At 42.5% G+C, this 9,912-nt stretch overlaps 1 protein-coding gene across 11 annotated transcripts in view; it reads right to left on the reverse strand.

The window, feature by feature from the left end:
* The window catches only part of Aftph (aftiphilin), a 54,112-nt gene extending 46,771 nt beyond the window's left edge, over nt 1–7,341 (reverse strand). For 10 of the 11 annotated variants that reach the window (XR_015636672.1, XR_015636673.1, XM_087583526.1 and 7 more), the window contains exon 1: nt 7,080–7,341. The gene's annotated coding sequence lies outside the window, so the exon portion shown is untranslated. 11 annotated transcript variants of the gene reach the window in all.
* Nucleotides 7,342–9,912: the final 2,571 nt, after the last annotated feature.

Raw genomic sequence — 9,912 nt, forward strand, 5'->3', positions numbered from 1 at the left:
TCTAATCCCAGCCCAGAGGAGCTGGACACAGGGCTCTGGCCAGCCAGTCCAGCCAACTCAGTGAGCTCCAGGTTCCCTGAGAGATTTTGCCTCAAGGGGGAAAAAGGTGAACAGGGAAGATACAACTTGATGTTACCCTTTGGCCTCGCACACTACAATGGCCAGGGGACATCTCCCTCAGTCCTCCTTCTACCCAGTCTTTAGTCTTACTTCGGTATCCAACATTAAATAGATGCATCCCTGCCACAGGAAGCATACCAGTTCCCCTACTTTTCCATAGTTTTCTGTAATTTCATAATTTTAAGAACCAGAAAAACACAACATGATGTTAATAATGATTTCAACAAATCAGCTGTATATTTTTTGGATGAACTGGGAAAGAATTTGAATATAGCCTTGAAAATTAGTTTAGGTGACTTGGCAAAACAAAACAATCTAAACAGTATTTATAAAATTCTATTTTTGTGGGCCAGAAGATAGCTCGGCAGATAAAGGGGTTGGTGTACAAGTCTGGTGTCCTGAGTTTGCTTCCTGGAACTCATGTAAAGGAGGAAAAAGAAAACTCCACAAAGTTATCTTCTGACCTCTAAGCAAGTCTGATGGCATGCTTGCCTCCACTCCCTCAACAATACATTTAAAAGGATTTTCATTTTGGTAAAAAGCGTGCATAAATATATAAGTAAATATATAAATATGTGGGAAATATATATATGTTAATATCTAACAGCAAGAGACCAGGCGCTAAGTATGGTGGTACAAACCTATAAATCCCTTTATCAGGGAGGGTGAGGAAGGAAAACTGCCACAAGTTTGAAACTACCATGGTTACATAGTAAGTACCAAGCCAACCAGAGCTTTTATAGTAAGACCCTGTTCCAAAAATCTAAACCAAATCAAAACTGTAAGAGATCAGCCTTATGGATTTTTTTTTTAAAAAGTGGGCATTTTTTGGCTTGTCTATCTGATATGATACTGTTATATGCTTTAAGCGTAAAAAAATATATCCACTGACTACTCACAGAACATCTACTATACATAAAACTGCTCGAGTAAAGGGAGTCATAGCTTACTGGATCTCAACACTGATAAGGGATCACATGAGAAGGGCTGCACAGTAAAACTGTCTGCACGTGCACTAAAGGAAATAAAGTGTGGCTAACAAACTGTAAGAAAAAGCTCGCACTTGATTAGGAAGAAGAAAAATAGTGAAAGTGAGAGGTCAAAAAAGATTTTTTTGTTTTGCTTTTTAAGACAGGGTCTTTCTATGTAACCTTGGCTAATCTGGAACCCTATACATACAGCAGGCTAGCCTCAAACCCCTGAATGCTGAGACTAGGTGTCCAGCACCATGTCCAGGTAAGAAAGATTCTGAAGGGTTTAACAGAGAAAATAGCTGGCACTAAGGACACTACACGGAGCCAGGCACAGTAAGACGTAACAGAATTTGATTATGAGAGGCTAAACCTACTCCGTCTTGGGGGCCTCCATTTTAAAAGCCTAATAACGTGACCTGCACGAGGACCCAAGCTATACCCAAGTGCCAGGAAGGACCCCTTGGTTTGTCCTTGGCCCATACCCCAGAGTGACTCCCTAGCTACTTCCTAGCAACAGTCCATCAAAGATGCATCTGCTTGCTTCAGATGTACTTACAGACCGTGACTGTTCGTGGCTTTGCTTCAGAGTACCCACCTGTTGGCCTAACCCCCCTTGCTTCTTGCCATTCCTATAAAAGTTCACCTGCAGAGGGCTCGGGGCTGCACACCCCCCAGCCCATCCCCACCCCCACCCCCGTTCTGCTGCTTTAGAGAGGGTGACGTGGCCCAAGCTCAAGCTTGAATAAAGAGACCCTAGTGTGATTACACTGGAATCAGCTCCTTGGTGGTTTTTGGGGTTCACAAACACTTGGCACAAAGATTAGAGTGTAGAATAGATGAAATATCCAAATAGGCTAGGACACTGGCTGTATGAACTTTAGTTTTTAAAAAGGACTACCATGATGACTTCCCGTTTAGCAATGGGGTGATTATAAATTTCAACTCAATACTGTCCCACCACTTCTCATTACCTCTACCACAGGTCCTGGCCACTGTCTGAGCTGCTTCACTGTACCCAGTTCCACAATGAACACTGCTGCCTCTACTTTTGCATTCCTATGGTCTATTTCCCATACAGCACGTACATGCATCCTTTTGTTTGGAAGTAAGTTTGTGTAGGAATGTGTATGCGTGCTCTCGTAGAAGAGACTCACTCTATACACTGTACATGGTTAGGGACAGACTCTGTCACTGAGTTGTACTCTCAGCCCTAACGTTTCCTTTTAGAATATACATGGTGGAGGGTGGAGAGTTGGTTCAGGCATTTAGACCCTGTTGCTCTTGCAGAGGACCTAGGTTCTATTCTCAGCACCCACATGATGGTTTATCACCAACCATAACTCCTTTTGTAGGGAGTCTGACACCCTCTTGGCATCCTCGGGCATCAGGTGCATAACTTACACTTACAGAAATAAAAGAAAGCAGAATATGTTATCTGACATCTCCCCTTGGAGACCTTGGGAAGCGACGGCTTCCCACTGCTGCTCACCTATCCTGTCTCTGGTCTGACTTCCTATCAGTTCTCCTGCCTGCTGCTCTACACAAACTGACTTACCTGCTGCTGTCCCTTCACTATTCTATGCACATTTGGCCTCTACCGTTCTTCCCTCCTGCTCTCTTTGAGTAGGCCTTAAGCTTTCAACCCCATCATACCTTAAACTGCAAGGCCCATCAATACCCTATAGTCGCCACATAGTCCAAGACTTAAAGTAAACTTAACAGAGTCCTTTGCCCACCAAACCAACTTTTTCTTTATGTCTGCTACCTTACTGTTCTATTTGCCTGTCTCAAACACAAGCATATATACATGCACATACACACACGAGAAACCAAGCTCTGTGAGAACAGGGTTTTATTCTATTACTGCTTGTTGTTCAGTGTCCCCAATACCTAGAGAAAGGCCTGACAGAGAACAGGTACTTGATGACTCCTTTAAGGCTATGTGAAGAGCCTCAGCAGATACTCAGCTGAAATTATTTACAATATGCTGTATCTATACAAAGAGTCAAAAGGAGAAAATTTACTTAATTTGCCATGTTATCTTCTTCCGGAAACAGTTTACTATTAGCGTGCTTGAAACTAAGTTCTGAACACGGAGACACTGGGCTTCTCAGTGACTTCTCTTTGACAGGTTTGGCTTTACCAAAGCTATTTGTAATAGGAGTGGTGGTCAACAAGGATAAGATGGGACAGCATCTGTTTTCCTCCTCTTTACCCTTCTCAGGAACTCTTTCCAGTCAGCAGTTTCTGACCTGCCTTTCTCAGGGAATTGGCCTAACCTACTGACCAATCAGCCCCTAAATATAGCCATAACGCCCAGAAACATAAACCACGAGTGTTATAAAGGCTGCTGAGATGTTTGGTAGCCATTTTAGATGAAGTCCAGGGCAAAAGAAGTTAAGGTAGAAAAATCTGGTAAAGCTTTAGTTCAAGCCTTTAGAGTTATTAAGTTTCTGTACTTTAAAATGAAGTAAATGCAATAACATTGTTTCCCTATTCTCTCCTGAAACCCTGCTAAAAGAAAAAGTGACACTTTGTTTTGAAGTGAAAGATTTAAACTTTTAATTTCACTTTAAAGTCTGTTAAGCAATAAAAGCTTGGGGAAAATAAATGATCACATGCCCACTACTCAACTGTCAGCATCTTACTTACTCACTCTAACCAAGTATGCTTCAAACAGGAGAGATCCATTTGACAAGTCACAACAGGTTCTTTCCAGTACTCTCCAGTTCTCTAGGGCTAACTTTTATACTTACATTGTGTTTATTATTCTACTTCTTTTTGTACAATGCTGGGATGGAACTCGAGATCCTACTTAAGTCAAGCAAGACTTCTACCACTGAGCAGAACACCACCAGCCCACACATTTTCATACTTGTGATATATGAATCTGAGAAAAGCGTAGTATAGTTCTGCATTAAAAACAAACTAGGGGGGTTGGGGATTTAGCTCAGTGGTAGAGCGCTTGCCTAACAAGCGCAAGGTCCTGGGTTCGGTCCCCAGCTCCGAAAAAAAGAAAAAAAAAACAAAAACAAAAACAAAAAAAACAAAAAACAAAAACAAACTAGGGCTGGAGAGATGGCTCAGTGGTTAAGAGCATTGACTGCCTTCCAGAGATCCTGAGTTCAAATCCCAGCAACCACATGGTGGCTCACAACCATCTGTAATGGGATCTGATGTCCTCTTCTGGTGTGTCTGAAGACAGCTACAGTGTACTCACATAAAATAAATAAACTAAAAAAAAAAAAAAAAAAAAAAACCTACATAAATGTATCTTGCCTTGTCACTTACCAGCTGATTTACCTTATGGAAATTATCTTTGTGCCTCAGTTTCCTTGGGAAAAAATTGAGGTTAGCACTCTACATACTACCTATAGGATTAAATAACGTAAATGTATTTGCAGGAAGAATTTTAATTTTTAAATTACATGTCTTTATTTATGTGTGCATGCATATGGAAGTCAAAAGGACACCCTGCAAGAGTTGGGTCTCTTCTTCCACCATATGGCTCTTGGGGATCAAACTCAAGTCACACCATGCTTGGCAGCAAGTGCCTTTAACTCACTGAACCATCTCACTGACTCAAGAAAACATGTTTTTTTTTTTTTTTGTTTTGTTTTGTTTTCTTTCTTTTTTTTCCGGGGCTGGGGACCAAACCCAGGACCTTGCGCTTCCTAGGCAAGCGTTCTACCACTGAGCCAAATCCCCAACCCCATGAAAACATGTTTTAAAGTACCTTGCTGGGCTAGGAACCGGGCTCACTGGTACAGTACCTGCTTAGAATGCATAGGGCCCTGAGTTCAAGCCTCAACAACAGAAACAGAAAAGAACAAGGATGTAGCTCACAGAAAGCAACATGTATCGGTGTTAGCAATTATTACGCAAAGCTGCAAAAGGACTTATAATTATATATGCACATACACATGCATATACTAAATTAGAAAAATTACTGAAATGTCATACATAAAATTCATAGTTGCTGAATATTTTCAAAGTCACATTAAAAATCATCAACAACAACAACAAAAAAAATGAAGTTTAGACTGTGAAGGCTTTCTGACCTACATAATAAGGAACTGAAAGTGATTAAAGAGAAAAGGCTTTTATTTTTTAATTTACAAATTGACAGAGGCTGGACATGATGGCATACACCTGTAATCCAAGTGCTTGAGATGCAGAGACAGAAGGATTAGGAGTTTGAAGGCAGTCTCAAGCTACATTTGAGCTACATGAAACCCTGCCTCAAAAACTAAAAAAAACTGTTGATAACATTAAACTGGAATATAAACATTTAATTTAGATAATTCTTGATAAAGTATCTAATATATAAGAGACTGCTGTAATGAGACTTGAGGTGAAGGCTTGTCAATTCCTCAATGAGATGCTATTTAGGGAATTCCTTGTCTGTGAGATTTCACAAAAAATAAACCACCAGTACTCAAATTTCACTGCTTTTTGCACCTAGCTTTTTATTAACTATAAGCAGAACAGCTTAAAAATAATTTTAAAATGTTTTAGAATAGAATCACCTAGATTATGAGATTTTCATAGACAATTGGATTCTGCAAAATTTATCAATGTCATTACGGGTATATCTCTGCTTGACACGGGATTATTTTCATTGCAGCTTCTAGGTCAAAAGATCAAATAACATTAAACTCAAGTGCCCTATACATTACGAATCTTACTAAATTTATTTTCTGGAACTTTTTAATGACTTAAAAATATATCTCTAAACATCAATAGATAAATCTAATACAGACACTATATCTAATAAGAATCTAGTAAGTGCTATTTGCTGAACTAGAAATTATGATGCTGGGTCTAGCTTTTTGAGATATATCCATATATAAGGCTACCAAAGGGACTTTGTTTTAACAAATGCACTTCTGAAGAGTGTTAAAAATGATTACTACAATTGTCAAGTTTAGAACCTTATAAAATGTAGGTAAGCCAGGCTGCTTATATCAACGCATTAGAGTTGAAGCATAGTTCCCCCTAGAGTTTAGCATATATTTCTCTAATAGTCTAACAAATGTAAAATCTGATTTAAACCGTTCCACAGCACCTATCCCCACCACTATCCTCCCCCACATAAACAAAAAACCCACCTTAGAGTATAAGGTTGTACCTCGTGGGAGATATTTATGCCCTGAAGTTTGAGTAAAGTTTTACTTTTCTTAGTGAGAACTCTGAAACAGAACCATCGCTCCTTTGACGCTCCCTGCCCCCCACCCCGTTAATATTTACATGTATGAGTCAGTTCTTTCCTCAACCGCAACAGATTCAGAGGGACATCACGCTATAACTTGAATAAACCAACAAGGTGGGGGCGGTGGGAGGCACAACTAGTCTCAGTTTCCAAGGGAAAAAAAACCCACCACCGTTCACCCTCTGTCCCCGGCACCCCGCAGCACCTGCCAAGTCGGGCGCTTAAAGAATAATGGCTCAACTTTCGGACGCAATGAGGGAGAAGACGCAGATGATTTCCTGAGGAGTGCCGAAAGGTCCTCTCCGCAAGGGACACAGCTCTGGGCCGTCTCTGCCCGTTGGAGCATTCAGAGACCCTCCTAGGCGGCACACTCCTGCAGCAGCCGGCCTCGGGCCTCCGCGAGGCAGACAGTGTTTACACCTGTCACGAGGGAGGTGGGAGAAGGAGGAAGCCAAAGCGAAGCCCCAAACTTCTGCACAGCGGCCGGGAGGGGACCCCGACGCGCAGCTCGGGGCAGGTGGACGGCGTGGGGCAGGGCGGGCCACGGCGGCCCGGAGGGCAAGGCTGGCTCTCCTCTGCTGAGACCGGGATGCCGAGCGCCGTACCACTCTGCTTCAGGCGCTGCCAGCAGCGTTCCGCACCCGCGGAGGAGAGCAGAGCCCGCGCCGGAGCTCGCAGGCCCGCATCCGGGCCGACGCGGGCAGGTGCTTCAGGCCGGGGAGACTAGCCCGGCCGGCTCCCTCGCACCCCGACAGAGCGGCGGCAGCACTCACCTGGCTCGTCCCGGGCGGCCGCGATGGGCATGGCTCGGCGGCCCGGGGAGGAACTGGCTCCCCGGGGAAGGACCGGTTACTCGGACGCTGAGCTGGTGAGGGCGGAAGGGGAGCTGCTCCCAGCCCTGTCAGCGCCGCGGCGCCATGGACGCCCACCCGGAGTTTCAGCGCTGCCGCGGGACCCCCATCCCACTACCCTCCGCCCTCTTCCGCCGCCGCCGCCTCCGCCTCCTCCTCCTCCGCGGAGACCCCCGCCCACTCCACACACTCTCCCATCATGCAGCGGGGAACCGCTGCTGTCGATACGTCACTTCCGGGCGCAGGTGGCTAGGTCGGGGCCCGGCGCTGGTGGGTGCCGGGGTGGGGGAGGACACTCCAGGGGAATTAGTGTCACAGAATTCTTACTTCTGCGCAGGCGCCGTCGTGTGCAACGACGTTCGCCATTTTGGGTGCGGGCAAGTTGTCTTTTTTTTCCGTACTCACTGAAGTGTGGGCTAGGGACGTCCTAACCCCCTGCCCGACCCTCTGAGGCAGCGCTCCGGGTCACAGACCCGAGCTCCTCTCAGTCCATTACTTTACCGTTGGGCCCGGGAGCGGGTTAAGTTTCGCCTTGGTGTAAAACTGCAGACGTATGGAAATACGGAACCAGATCTACTGAAAAACCGGCTGGACAACATTCAGCAGCTCGTCCTTTCTGCCCGGAAAAAAAAAAAGACTTTTTCATTCCCTTCCTCTTTATGTAAGCCAACAAAAGAGGAAGCTGTTATTTAACAAACGAGAAGTGATTGTCCTACTTAAGAAGTCAGCAGGCAAACTAATGGTCTTCCACAAAATCAGTCCAGAATTGTGCAGGTGTTTGGAGAAGATGATCGTTTTCATACATCTTTCAAATCAACTTGTGCATTTGAGCGATTCTATACAATAGAGGTCATAAGAGAGAGAGAGGTTTTGTTTCCATCAGTCCAGAGCAGTTGGTCTTTATGTTTTATAACCTTTCCCGGTCCTTTATTATGACTGTTAGAACCCATTCCACTGTAAAACTCAGACTACAAGGCTGCAGGGTTATTATTTCCGTCTCAGATGGTGAACCCTGGACTCTTACCCTATAAACCGTGAGCCCTGCCGGGTCCTCTTTCTGCCCACGCTGAATTATTTAAAATAATTCCAAAACCGCAAAGCTCAGCAGTAAGCCAGACACAAGGACTGAAAACACCCGTCATCTCAGAGAACTGTCCACCCTTTGACTGGAGGAATTATAGTCGTTGGGAAAGATAAGGACAATAGCAATTCATTACGGTTTATCCCGCCTCTGCAATGTTCTAGACAAATTAACTTGAAGAACTAAAATAGACCCTCATTTGTCTCCTCACAATTCAGTCATTGCAAGATAAGGGAGACTGCATTACTGCTTTGTGGTTATGCTGAATGTTTTTGTTATTGCCCAGTCACTGAAGTGAGAAAAATCTATATGGCTTGTCAAATGTATTCCTTTTGTATTTCGCCCCCTGCTGGTGTAGCTCGTGTGCAAATTAAAAAGAAAATTGTATGTCACTGTAAAACATGTTTATTGTCCAGAATGAAAGTCAAACAAAACAAAACAAAACAAAACAAAACAAAAAAACCCAAAAACTGCGTATAAAACTGAAAATGAATTGATTTCGGATAAACATATTTTTGTTTTCACTTTATAAATCTACCAAATAAATACCGAATAAGATCTGCAGAAGACATTTGAATGATGATTTAATTAATCATTAATTAATTTGATTTAAATTTCAAATAATTTAAGCCAATCAAAAATGCTTCAAATAGTGATTCTAAACATTAAAAGGACCGTGCTGTTTGGGAACAGATTTGGTTTCACAGATTATATAATTACCAAATGATTATTTTTCCTAGGTTAGTGAAGAGGCTAACTCTGTTTACTTATTTTTTTTTAATCCATGGAAATTAAGTAGCTATTTATTCAAATGACTTGGGAGCACAGTCAACCTATCAGTAACTGGATACTCTTACATGTGATTCCCAAGACGGCATTCTAATGCTTAGACATTATATTACAAAAAGTCAGCTGAACTCTTTTTTTTGGTTCTTTTTTTCGGAGCTGGGGACCGAAAGCTGAACTCCTTTTTAAGATGGCAAATCTGTGAGAATATTCTAAAAAAACATTGCATCTGAAGACAGCAGCAATATTTTTGCTTATACTTTAAAACATGATGACCATATTATCTGATATTTGGCATCTAGAAAAGAAAAAAGCCGGGCCATTTATTTCTATTTTTTTCTCCTATTCAGAGTTGTTTAAAAAAACAAACAAACTGAAATCATAACAAATAGTAAAGTTTATACCTATATACCCTTTTAGTCAAATGTTACATTGTAGTACTATTGTTTAACCTCTTAGTCACTCAAATTTCATTGACCTCTAAAAGCTCTTTCATGGAAGAGGCTCTATGAATCATACCTTAAGTAGAGAAACCCGCATCACACACAAAACGGGGAAAATTCTGGTTTTCTACTTTTTATTTTGACCCAGGGTATCCTGTAACCTAGGCTAGTCCTCGACTTCTTAACTAAAGACCTTGAACTCCTGATTCCCTATCTCCATCACCCAAGTGCTGTGATTATAGGTGTGTGTCACCAGCCCAACTACATTAAAATTTAATGAAATAAATGAAATGTCTCTAAAATAAAAACTTTAAGACACCAAAGAAAGACATAGGAGAAGACACTGGAAGGTAGAAAGTTCATTGCTCATGAACCAGAAGAATTAGTTAAGGAGTTTTACCCCATTGTTCTACCTCAGGAACTTACCAAGTTTTCTTTAGTGTCT

The sequence above is a fragment of the Rattus norvegicus genome, chromosome 14, assembly GCF_021556685.1.
Source record: "Rattus norvegicus strain SHRSP/BbbUtx chromosome 14, alternate assembly SHRSP_T2T, whole genome shotgun sequence".
NCBI lineage: Eukaryota > Metazoa > Chordata > Mammalia > Rodentia > Muridae > Rattus > Rattus norvegicus.